This window comes from Schistocerca americana, chromosome 2 (genome assembly GCF_021461395.2).
Source record: "Schistocerca americana isolate TAMUIC-IGC-003095 chromosome 2, iqSchAmer2.1, whole genome shotgun sequence".
Classification (NCBI taxonomy): Eukaryota; Metazoa; Arthropoda; class Insecta; order Orthoptera; family Acrididae; genus Schistocerca; species Schistocerca americana.
In genome coordinates, this window is record NC_060120.1 from 622,942,126 (window position 1) to 622,956,274 (window position 14,149).

Sequence of the window (14,149 nt, forward strand, 5' to 3'; positions counted from 1 at the left end):
GAACTGTGATTCTGGCACTTGCTCCATTTGCAAACATTCAACTAGTGTGGTAATACCGTCCATTGATAAGAAGTGTTATAGTAGTCAGATAGGATGGAGACCTGTCAGTGGAAGTAGATGTAAAATGTGTATTGTGACATGTGAATACAACATGTTTCATATGTACCTCAGCTCTGAATTTTGTTACCATATCAGTTGGTTATATATGTTGAAGCAATGAAAAGGACAGTAGATTTACGTAATTCGTCCACACAGAAAATAACACAAGAAAGTGAAGAACATTATTTTGCATGTCTGTAACATGAAATGATTCATCTCCAGACATGGGTTCCTTTTCACACCTGTATCTACCAAAGCCATATATGTGATCTATAAGTTCATAAGGGAATTTAAAAACATCATGTGCATCAACAAGATTGGAAATGAACTCAGTTAATTTAAACCTGCAGTAATCATCCTACAAGTTTTATTCTGCTGTCAAAAGATGAAGTCCTAGAGAAGCAGAAAGATCCGAGCAAGTGCAAATTTAATTGGTTTGTTGAAGATTTGAAGATACTGAGGAATTGTCCACATGCAACTCAGACTGATAGTCATATATTTTTACACACCACCACTATTAGCTATGGCAATTGCAGAATCATTTAGACAATCTACACTGTATAGGGAAGTCATATACCTTGCACAAAGTAATGGGAGAGGGAGATGACATTAACTTACTAAGACTTGATTGGGGGAAATTCTGGTTCATACAGCTGTTTACAGCATCTCATGTAAGATAGTATACGGAAGTAGAGGTATCACAAGGAAGCATTTTCAGTGGGAAACTGCTAACACATCAGAATTAGGGAAAACACATGAATCCATTGCTTTAATCATTAAGTCATCTAATTCAATATGACAAAAATGAGAATATTGGCTGTTTCCCTTAGTGCTCAGCTCTATTGCAGGAAAATGACAGATGTAATATTTCATACCTTAGGTCACATACCATAGAATGGGGTGAAATGGGACATGTAGGGGTGATGTAGGACATTACATTACCTTTGCTGTTTTCTTGGTGCTGACATCTAGAAAGTCAGCTGTAGTGCCAGTACTGCCAGTGTCATTGTAACTGCTGTCTGCTTCTCATCTCCTGTGCAGCAAGCTATGTAAATTTAAGTATTAACTGTGTTTTTCTTACTTGCCACTTCTTTTTCCATGTGTTTTTGCTTTTAGGAAGTTTTAATTTTTGAGTACTAGTAATAGTGTTCCATAGATTTCGTGTTTGTTTTTAATACAGTCCAGAGACAGGTAGTGCTTATTTTCATTGTTTCCAACAAGAAGTGTCTAGTAACCACAGTTTTGTCAGCTATCAGCCGCCTTTAGTGAATTAGCAGTCTAGTTAAAAGTTGATTACTTAACTCTGTACAGTAAATTGTTGATTTCTTAGGATGGATAGGATGTGTGACTGCTGCGTATGGACGCAGGAGGAGCTGGCCACTGTTTGCAAACAGCTGAATTTGCTGATGGCCGTGGTCAGCCATCTTCAGGCTGCAGCCTCGGAGTGTAGCGGCAGTGGGGAGTCTGGTGCGTCACATGGTACACCCCAGCTGTTACATGCTTCACCCACGGTTCTTGCTGTTGAGACATCTTCGCGAGTAGCGAGCATGGATTGGCCACCCTGTCCCCAAGGGGAGTGGCAGGTTCAATGGCATTCACGTCGCACAGAGGGTCAATGTGAAGGCTGGTTGTGTGGCATCACCCACTCTGCCCGTGAGTGAACTGTGGCTGCTCCTTCAGCAAGGTCTGAGCAGGCACATGGGGGGAGGGGTTTATTAGTGATTGGGAGCTCCAATGTTAGGTGGGTGATGGAGCCCCTTAGGGAAATAGTGGAAAGGTCAGTGAAGAAGAACCCCTGTCTGCTTGCCGGGATGGTCTCATCCAAGATGTGGAGGAGGCCCTGCCGGCGGCGATAGAGAGCAATGGGTGCACCCGACTGCAAATTGTTGCTCGTGTCGGCACCAATGACTCCTGCCATCTGGGTTCAGAGAACATCCTCAGTTCATACAGGTGGTTGGCGGAGTTGTTGAAGTCAGAAAGCCTCTTTCACAGGGTGGAATCTGAGCTAACTATTTGTAGTGTTGTTCCCAGAACTGATCGCAGTCCTCTGGTTTTGAGCCGAGTGGAAGGCTTAAACCAGAGGCTCAGACGATTCTGCGGAGATCTGGGGTGAAAATTTCTTGACCTCTGCTATCAGGTGGAGAAATGTAGGATCCCCCTGAATAGGTCAGGCGTGCACTACATGCAGGAAGCGTCTACAAGGGTAGCAGAGTATGTGTGGAGTGCACATGTGGGTTTTTTAGGTAAGAGAATTCCCTCCCTAGGCTCAACAAGGTGCCTCCTGAGACGCGACAAGGTAGCAGTAGGCAAAACGCAACAGGGAATGACAATATTAATGTGGTAATAGTAAACTGTAGGAGCATCTATAGAAAGGTCCCAGAACTGCTCTCATTAATAAATAGTCACAATGCTCATGTAGTACTAGGGACGGAAAGTTGGCTGAAACCAGATGTAAACAGTAATGAAATTCTAAACTCAGATTGGAATGCATACCGCGGAGACAGCTGGACAGTGAAGGGGGAGGCATGTTTATAGTGATAAAAAGTGCAATAGTATTGAAGGAAATTGACGGAGATCCAAAATATGAAATAACTTGGGTGAAGGTCACGGTTAAAACGTGGTAATTGGATGTTTCTATTGGCCCTCTGGCTCAGCAGCTGTTGTGGCAGAACACTTGAAGGAAAATTTGGAAAATATTTTGAGTAGATTTCCCGACCATGTTATAGTTCTGGGTGGAGATTTTAATTTACCAGATATAGGGCAGGGAAAAAGAATCCAGTGAAATTTTTTTAAATGCATTATCTGAAAACTACCTTGAGCAGTTAAACAGAGAACCAACTTGAGGCAATAACATAATAGACCTTCTGGTGACAAACAGACTCGAACTATTTGAAACAGTTAACGCAGAACAGGGAATCAGTGATCATAAAGCGGTTACAGCATTTATGATTTCAGCCATAAATATAAATATTAAAAAAGGTAGGAAGATTTTTCTGTTTAGCAAAAGTGACAAAAAGCAGATTTCAGAGTACTTGATGGGACAACACAAAAGTTTTATCTCAAGTACAGATAGTGTTGAGGATCAGTGGACAAAGATCAAAACCCTCGTACAGTATGCATTAGATGAGTATGTGCCAAGCAAGATCATAAGAGATGGTAAAGAGCCACCGTGGTACAACTACTGAGTTAGAAAACTGCTGTGGAAGCAAAGGGAACTTCACAGCAAACATAAACATAGCCAAAGCTTTGCAGACAAACAAAAATTACACAAATCGAAATGTAGTGCGAGGAGGGCTATGCGAGAGGTGGTCAATGAATTCGAAAGTAAAGTTCTATATACTGACTTGGCAGAAAATACTAAGAAATTTTGGTCTGATGTCAAAGCAGGAGGTGGATCAAAACAAAATGTCCAGACACTCTGCGACCAAAATGGTACTGAAACAGACGATGACAGACTAAAGGCTGAAATACTACATGTCTTTTTCCAAAGCTGTTTCACAGAGGAAGATTGCACTATAGTTCCTTCTCTTGATTGTCGCACAGATGACAGAATGGTAGATATCGAAATAGATGACAGAGGCATAGAAAAACAATTAAAATCGCTCAAAGGAGGAAAGGCCACTGGACCTGATGGGATACCAGTTCAACTTTACACAGAGTACGTGAAGGAACTTGCCCCCCACCCTCTTGCAGCATTGTACCATAGGTCTCTAGAAGAGTGTAGCGTTCCAAAAGACTGGAAAAGGGCACAGGTCATCCCCATTTGCAAGAAGGGACATCGAATGGATATGGAGAACTATAGACCTATATCTCTAATGTCGATCAGTTTTAGAATTTTGAAAAATGCATTATGTTCAAGTATAATGACTTTTCTGGAGACTAGAAATCTACTCTGTAGGAATCAGCATGGGTTTCAAAAAAGACAATCATGTGAAACCCAGCTTGCGCTATTTGTCCACGAAACTCAGAGGGCCATAAACACGGGTTCCCAGGTGGATGCCGTGTTTCTTGACTACCGAAGGTGTTTGATACAGATCCCCACAGTCATTTAATGAACAAAGTAAGAGCATATGGACTATCAATTGTGTGACTGGATTGAAGAGTTCCTAGATAACAGAATGTAGCATGTCATTCTCAATGGAGAGAAGTCTTCCGAAGTAACAGTGATTTCAGGTGTGCCGCAGGGGAGTGTTGTAGGACCATTGCTATTCACAATATATATAAATGTCCTTGTGGATAACATTGGAACTTCACTGAGGCTTTTTGTGGATGATGCTGTAGTATATCGAGAGGTTGTAACAATGGAAAATTGTACTGAAATGCAGGACGATCTGCAACGAATTGGTGCATGGTGCAGGGAATGGCAATTGAATCTCAATGTAGACAAGTGTAATGTGCTGCAAATACATAGAAAGAAAGATTCTTTATCATTTAGTCACAATATAGCAGGTCAGCAACTGGAAGCAGTTAATTCCATAAATTATCTGGGAGTAGGCATTAGGAGTGATTTAAAATGGAATGACCACTTAAAATTAATTTTGGGCAAAGCAGATGCCACACTGAGATTCGTTGGAAGAATCCTAAGGAAATGCAGTCCAAAAACAAAGGAAGTAGATTACAGTACACTTGTTCACCCACTACTGAAATACTGCTCACCGGTGTGGGATTCCGTACCAGATAGGGTTGACAGAAGGGATGGAGAAGATCCAATGGAGAGCAGTGCGCTTCGTTACAGGATCATTTAGCAAACGTAAAAGCATTACGGAGATGATAGATAGACTCCAGTGGAAGGCTCTGCAGGAGAGACGCTCAGTAACTCGGTACGGGCTTTTGTTGAAGTTTCGAGAACATACCTTCACCGAGGAGTCAAGCAGTATATTGCTCCCTCGTATGTAGGTCTCGCAAAGAGACCATGAGTAAAAAATCAGAGAAATTAGAGCCCACACACAGGCATACTGACAATCTTTCTTTCCATGAACAATATGAGACTGGAATAAAAGGGAGAACCGATAGAGGTACTGAAGGTACCCTCCGCCAAACACTGTCAGGTGTCTTGCGGATTATAGATGTAGGTGTAGACGTAGATGTAGTGCCTCACTCTGAAAGTGATCTCTGCACTTGGTTGTGTGAATCAAAGTTTTATAAAGCAGGTACATAGTGTTTGAAGTTAATTTTGTTGGTACATAATTCAAAGAGCATTTTTTCTTTCAAACTGAAAAAGCTAATTTATAATATGTGTTTACAATCCTGCTCCTAAGCTTTGAAGAATTTTAATACAATTTTCAGCTTAACCTATCATCTGAGATTTAGTATTGAGGTTATGTTGTATACAAAGTTTCATGAAGTTATTGTCATTAATGTACTGATGAGACTAATTTGTTCATGTACTTGCCATTTTCAGGGGTGAAGTGGGACAAGTCAGAAACTATAAAAAAGCTGCAGGTGGGGTGCGCTCTTAAAATACACTCCTGGAAATGGAAAAAAGAACACATTGACACCGGTGTGTCAGACCCACCATACTTGCTCCGGACACTGCGAGAGGGCTGTACAAGCAATGATCACACGCACGGCACAGCGGACACACCAGGAACCGCGGTGTTGGCCGTCGAATGGCGCTAGCTGCGCAGCATTTGTGCACCGCCGCCGTCAGTGTCAGCCAGTTTGCCGTGGCATACGGAGCTCCATCGCAGTCTTTAACACTGGTAGCATGCCGCGACAGCGTGGACGCGAACCGTGTGTGCAGTTGACGGACCTTGAGCGAGGGCATATAGTGGGCATGCGGGAGGCCGGGTGGACGTACCGCCGAATTGCTCAACACATGGGGCGTGAGGTCTCCACAGTACATCGATGTTGTCGCCAGTGGTCAGCGGAAGGTGCACGTGCCCGTCGACCTGGGACCGGACCGCAGCGACGCACGGATGCACGCCAAGACCGTAGGATCCTACGCAGTGCCTTAGGGGACCGCACCGCCACTTCCCAGCAAATTAGGGACACTGTTGCTCCTGGGGTATCGGCGAGGACCATTCGCAACCGTCTCCATGAAGCTGGGCTACGGTCCCGCACACCGTTAGGCCGTCTTCCGCTCACGCCCCAACATCGTGCGGCCCGCCTCCAGTGGTGTCGCGACAGGCGTGAATGGAGGGACGAATGGAGATGTGTCGTCTTCAGCGATGAGAGTCGCTTCTGCCTTGGTGCCAATGATGGTTGAATGCGTGTTTGGCGCCGTGCAGGTGAGCGCCACAATCAGGACTGCATACGACTGAGGCACACAGGGCCAACACCCGGCATCATGGTGTGGGGAGCGATCTCCTACACTGGCCGTACACCACTGGTGATCGTCGAGGGGACACTGAATAGTGCACGGTACATCCAAACCGTCATCGAACCCATCGTTCTACCATTCCTAGACCGGCAAGGGAACTTGCTGTTCCAACAGGACAATGCACGTCCGCATGTATCCCGTGCCACCCAACGTGCTCTAGAAGGTGTAAGTCAACTACCCTGGCCAGCAAGATCTCCGGATCTGTCCCCCATTGAGCATGTTTGGGACTGAATGAAGCGTCGTCTCATGCGGTCTGCACGTCCAGCACGAACGCTGGTCCAACTGAGGCGCCAGGTGGAAATGGCATGGCAAGTCGTTCCACAGGACTACATCCAGCATCTCTACGATCGTCTCCATGGGAGAATAGCAGCCTGCATTGCTGCGAAAGGTGGATATACACTGTACTAGTGCCGACATTGTGCATGCTCTGTTGCCTGTGTCTATGTGCCTGTGGTTCTGTCAGTGTGATCATGTGATGTATCCGACCCCAGGAATGTGTCAATAAAGTTTCCCCTTCCTGGGACAATGAATTCACGGTGTTCTTATTTCAATTTCCAGGAGTGTATGATAAACATGCAATGCAAAATGCTATTGTTGAGTGTGGGAGAGGTGGTAGAAGCTTCAGAAAACTAGCTGAAGTGTTCCAAAAACTATGCTGGCAGATAGGGTAAATGAAAAATTTAAAGGGAGACATAGAGATCAGCAGGTTTTAAGTGAGGAGTGTGAAAAATTAATAGTAGAAGGAATTTTGACCTGTGGAGAGAGGGGATTTCCTCTTCAGAGTGATGACTGTAAGAACTTTTCTTGATCGATGTAGATATCTTCTACACATCTTACGCAGCCCCTGGATGTTGCAGTATTCAGACCCATGGCATCATGGAGGGCTGTTTTGATAAACTGGAAGAAACTGTGTAAGGGCTGTCTGCCTGAAGTCCAGTTCACCTCCCCCCCCCCTCCCCCCCCCACACACACCCAAAAAAAAAAAAAAGGAAAAAAAACCAGAACTGATGAAATAAAATCTTAGTTTGCACTATCAAGAAGGGACAGCCCAGAGTCATTGTGGTCAAATTCATCACAGAAGAAGACCACAAGTCCGCGTGGAAGGAATAATTAGTATACCAGTGGATAAGAAGATTCAAATCAAATCTCTAAGGAAAAGAGAAGGGAAAAAATGACAGTGTTCCATTTCCCTCAAGTACCTGACATCTGAGATGTTCTATACACTAATATGGTATGCAAAATTGATGTGTATCAATACATCAGAAGAGGAAGATTTCTCTTCCGATCACTGCCCAAGAATGTCAGATCAGTGAAAATTATAAATGAACAGTATAGCAAAGCTACATTTAGATTTGTAAGATTATTTATTTCATGTTGTAGTATATTGAAATTGACTTATTTTCAGTAAAAGGTATTGATTTTAACACAAAAATGTTCTCTAACAAACTTCTTTATACAGTACCTTACAATAAACAATATTCAAAAAATATGAACCCAATGTAATGCAACACACTGTTAGAAGATCTAATATTTAAAGTTTCATAAAGTATGGAAACAAAATTAATGGGTAAATTTACTAAAAACAGAAAAATCTGCTCAGCTTCACCCCATTGTACAGTAGGTGCTCCTATAGATCATCCTTGACTGACTCTGGACTGATCGCTCTTTCCACACAAGAATGGTCCATTACACTGATCAAAAATTTATACTGCCTATTTGCCTCTGGGTGTCTTCATAGTTCTTGAGCACTCCCTAATTTGACTTTATCTCATTTCCACAAGTAAAATCTCAGCTGAAAGAAGTGTGACTATTTTATTTTTACTTTTTAATTATTTTCTTCATATGAAGAGGTCCTGCAGGAATGAGATGATGAATATGTCTAGTTGATAAGTAAAGGACAAAGAGGAGAACAGAATGCTTAAACCATGAAAGAGGGGTACTGGTAAACATCGAAGAGCAAGCAAGCATTTTTTTATTTCCAGTAACAGAAATAAGATAGTGCCACATGTGATACAACAAAAACTACACAGAACATATAGTCCTCTTTCTTAGGATACAGGATACCTTAATTGAACACATTTTTAATATAGTCTAACAATCTTTCTACCTTTCCTACTGTGCCAAATAAAAATTTTCTATTTGCAGTTTGTAATTAAAAATTTGATGTGTGGCTCCATGAAATAATATCGTTTATGCTGATAAAAAGAAAAAAATGTTACAGCGATAAGGACAAAATAACAAAGCTCAAAGAACATGTGTCTTACTTACATTTTTTATCAGTTCACTGAAGATGTATATCAAGAAACTTAAAGAATAAAAACATGCACTGAACATGACAAAATTGTAGCATGGAAATTTGACTTTGTCAGAGAATTGGATGGAAATAAAGTTCAAAAGGTGCAGACAAATAACGCAGCTTATAGGAAACTGTGAAGGGAACATAAATGTAGAGCACAAGAATCACTTTCAAGTTCTTTCTATTATAGATTGTGATAGTGTTGTTAACAGTTCAAGTGTATCATGTGGAAAACAAAACTACATTGTGAATGAGGTAGAACATGGAATATTGTAGCTGCAGTTATGTAAAAGATCATAATTATGCAAAAGTGCTCTCAAAAAATTTGCCACTGATAAGTTATTCACCTACGACATTATCGAATTATGTTGATGAAAAAGCCAAATAAATAGTACCAAACAAGACATCAAGCACAGCAAAGGTAGGCATGAAATCGATAAGCCCTGAACAGCAAGTATGTGTAAAATTGAGCTGCATGCAGACAGCCAAGGGTGAAGTATAGCCACTGAATCTTGGTGGACAGGCAGTCAGAATTTTAATTGCAGGAGCAAAATTCAGTGCTGCTACATCAATGAGTCAGGAAAAAATTTCCTCATTGAGCAAAAAGGACTTTTCTGTCTTCCAAGTGGGGTAAAGTGATGTAACAAGGAAAGAAAAAAAGGATCTCTTAAGTTCATTAAAAAAAAAAAAAAATGTGACTTTCACCTACTTTATTTCATTGTTGATTGTCCTCAGCATTGACATACTGTGTTGCTATAGTGGCTGAAAAATGGGGGTGGAAGTTCAGCACTGACTACTTTAAATGATGTGCTCAACAGGTGCTCATTTGCGTTTCATAGTTCTTTACTTTCACTGTTCTCAGCTCCTCAATAACACACAGTTACATGGGCAGTGTACTACTGTTTAACTTTCAATAAACCTCATTAATAGTTTGCAGGCAAACATCAACATACTGCTACAATAGTTTACTTTTGAACATCTACGAGCAGTAAAAACCTAACCACACATTTCACAGTCTTTCAGATAAATTGAACAGCCACTGTCATTGCTTTAACACATGGCCTATTGGTGTACCACTTATTTCACAGTTGATGTATTGTTGTTGTTCTAACCAACACAGGTTTCTTGTCTGAAACTCGGCAGTGGACTGACTGTCTCGGGACCAAAAATTGGACACATATATCATCACAATAATAGGCACTGAAACTACACATTGTTTGATGTTTAATTTACAGAAATTACAATTAAAACTTAACTCTTTACATTACCTGAATACATCAAAAAATTTGTTACTTTTAATAGTTTCTTCTACAAGGAGTATTATTTGTTTAAATCATGAAATTAACATATATAGTTACACAAACAATACTTTTGACGAAACTGCTAATTACTTTGGAATTAATTAAGAGCTGGCTTTGCTAACATGTTTTCGAATAGAGCCAAGTAAATACTTCAAGAATGCTATTGTTTCATCTCCCAAATATTTATAATTAATACAGAATTTATATTTCTTTATAAGTCAATAATAGAATTTAAGTTAAGAAACAATTACTGATTTCACTCTATAATGGAAGATACTAACTAAAATCAATTACATATATACAACTAAGAACAAAATTAGATCTGGTGGTAAATTCTTTAAGACTGTGGGCCAACCTTGCAACCTTTCTCTTTTATGAAAATGCAGATTATACTCACATATGTTAATAGTTATTAGTCAGACATGAAAAAATGAATTTTAAGGAGGCAGATGGCATAACAAGAGAGTGAGTAAAAATATCCCAGCTTGATTTGTCACATCACCCCCTCATTGAGTTGATCAGATAGACATTGCAAATAGCTAACTGTGCAATTCAATGATCACATGTGCCATGGACAGTGGGTTAAAAATCTACACACAAAAAAATATTATGTAAGAAATCTTATCAAAAACTACAGTACATATGTTTTTCAAATTCCCACTTATATGAACTGACCATATGAAAATCCCCACACAAAATTTTTATTTACAGTGTATTGTACATTTGCACAAAATATCCACAAGTTATACTTTTAATAAAAATTAGGCATCTTCATCATAAGTGATCCTTTTTGGGTAAACAAAGATTACAGCCTAAAATCTGTATCACTTTATACAAGTCCTGTCTTGCTTAAAAGAATAAATCCTCACGGATTGCAAAAAGTTAAATTACAATGCACATTGCAGTTCACTTTTTACACAGAAAATTTCACTTGCTCAGTATTTAGAATTTTTCACAAGCACTTTCACTCTTTTTCGATGAGCTTTTACACATTTTCTCACCAAGCTGACCACGCCTTCAACAGGTCCAAGTGGCAATTAGTAAGGAAATGCACTGCTATCAGTTCCCTTGGAAGTGGTTTTTCTTCGCCAAAGTATATGAAAAATTTAGACAAAACACCCTGCTTTAGTACACTTACCTTTTCTTCTAACTTAAGTCTAAGAAAAAATGTTTCACATTAAAACATTTCATAAATAGATACATTACACAGGCCATAGCTCTGTTTGAAACTGGTTAAACTTGAAAGATTTGGGTCTCTTTCCCATTTGCAAAATAGCAAAAACTCAAGATGTGCAGTAGCATAGATTTACTAGTCATTATGTTGTGAAAAAAAGAATAGAGCCACCATCACATAACTTAATTACCACTCAAATCCAAATTAAAGGGATGGAAGTTGTACAAAATCATTGCCCCACTCCTCTACTTAACTCTGAGCACTACTCTCATTCAACCCGAAAATTAAATTCTCACAAAATCAAAAAAGTTACCAATAGTTGACCTGTCAGAATATTCACATCAGTCTAGCACCACAGTTATCAGTTAATCAGCAAAATTACTTTTCTTCATCCCAGTATTGCCACTTTAAGCTCATAATTCCTCAGTACAGAAACAGAAGCTTTCAGATAACCTACAGATCCAATAATACAGCATTATATGACATGTACCTCATAAAAACTTTGATGTTTCTGTTAATCTGTCATTCCCAGCTGCAGTGTCATGAATTGCTCAATATACACAGTACCCAATATAGCCTAGTTCAAAAATTAGCTCATCAGTACAGTTACACCACATATGTTTGTATACAGTCATATTTTTCATTAATCATGTATGTCAGCTCCATTATCTTACTTACCTTTCTTATCTTGTTAGCTTGCAGAGTGCATTCTCAAAAAACATCTGTACTACAGAGACAGGCTCCATAACCATTAAGACCCTAACATTATTCATTATTTTATTATTTCATTATTGTTTCATTACCTAATAAATAAACACCTGCTCTGTTTATCCAATGCAAAATTGATTCTACTGTAAAACACTCCATAGTAACAGATGCTTATGCTAAGGCAAACTTAATCCTCATTACTGATCAGACAAAATTATCACTTAGAAAAACTATTAGTTCACTGTCTTCCATCAAATTGCTTAAGATTCTAGCCCGAAGGGCAATATACATACAGATTTTACTTATTCTTTCCACACATTACTCCAGGCAACTATGTCTAAAGTTGGAATTCCTTAATGTTAGAAAAGACTGTACCTTGACACAGATAGATAGTTATCTCCATATACTGACTGCACTGAACACAAACACTTCTATTATACCACAGTTAATATTAATATCTAGTATTCCAATTGATTTATACTGCATATTGCTGCTGCTGCTACACCCATGAGATGATTACTTCAGATATTAATCATCCTCCACATATGTTGGCACCTTTCATTTTCAGTTTACCTTACCTCTTTGTTTGACAGAAATTCTTTACACATAGTACCGGAGAAACTTTTTCCAAAATATTCCTATACTAAAGTATGCTGCTGTACCAAATCAAGTAACAGTCAAAGAAAGAATGTTTCTGATTTACTTATAAACTACAGATAGGATAGGAGAAGAGCTTGACTGCCTCAGGAAACATGTAAAATGAGACAGACAGCTGGGGTAAGCATTATTACCACATAATGGATCTTTTTAGACTTGTCCAAGGCCTTTGATACAGTTGAACACAAAATCTTACTTCATAAATTAGGGCAAATAGGTGTGACAAAGAAGTGGTTCAAATCATACTTGGAAAACAGAGTTGAGATATCACAAGTTTCAAACAATTCCCTTATAAAACACCTGTCTGACCCAGAAAATGTGAATATAGGCGTCCCACAGGGAAGTGTATTAGGCCCAATATTGTTTCTTATATACATTAACGACTTCTCACAAAGTATCAGACATGGTGAAAAAATACTTTTTGCTGATGACAGCAACATAGTAATAACAGGTGAAAATCCAACACAACTGTCAGAAAGAGCAAACGAGGCTCTCAATGATGTCCACAACTGGTCATTAAAAAATAAAGTAACCCTAAATGTAAAGAAAACTAACTATATTAACTTCCAATTGAACAAAAAACACGATGCCACTAGAATAGAAGTCAATAATAATGAATTAGAATGTGTAAAAAGTACCAAATACTTAGGGATGAATGTAGACATCCAACTGAAATGGGCAAACCATGTCAACATTTTGGCAAAGAAATTATCCACAGCATGCTATGCTCTTAGAATCCTTGCATCGGTATGCAATAATACCTGTCTTAAAATAACATATTACGGATATCTACACTCAGTCCTCAGCTGTGGGATCATGTTTTGGGGAACAAGTGCCAGTAACATACAAACTGTGTTCAAAGTACAAAAAAGAGCCATAAGGATAATAACAAACAGCAACAACAGGGCCCACTGTCTAGAATTATTTAGAAAGCTAGGAATTCTAACTGTTTCTTGTGAGTATATCTTTCAGAACATAATGTTCATTAAGAAAAATCTCAACGTGTACAACACAAACAGCCTAATACATGACCATGAAACAAGAGCTTGTCACCACCTCCATCTAGATAGAAAGAACAAGGCAAAGACGCAAAAAAGTATATTTTATAATGGGATAAAACTGTATAAAAAACTACCACAAGAAATTAAAGAAATAAATGAGACCCTCACTTTCAGACAAAAGCTTAAAACCTTTTTAGTAAGTAAAAGTTGTTATACTGTAAAAGAACATTTAACATAGATGTAGATTATTAGCAACATATGACATTATCACCAAAATATTATGTAATTATAAATGTGTGTATGACTAGTTATAAAAACTACACAAAAACCTGTTTCATTGTAAATGTAAATGTGTGCTCATGTGTTGTAAACTGACAACATCCATACAATACTTATTGTTCCACGGATGAATAAATAAATAAATAAATAAAAATAAAAACACAAAGTGTTGAGCACCCTACTTGCTTGTAGGTCTTACTTCTGGTTCAATGCTCATTATAGTAAGTTCCTCCTCTCCTTTTATGGTATAACCATTGCTACCCACACCATTGTTCAACATCTCACTAAAATTAGGAATTACACTCGTCTCAC

General features: G+C 39.1%; 1 protein-coding gene across 5 annotated transcripts in view; it reads left to right on the forward strand.

Moving 5' to 3' along the window:
- LOC124592014 (clavesin-2-like) overlaps nucleotides 1-14,149 on the forward strand; it is a 263,412-nt gene that overhangs the window by 127,474 nt on the left and 121,789 nt on the right. The gene's annotated exons all lie outside the window — the stretch shown is intronic.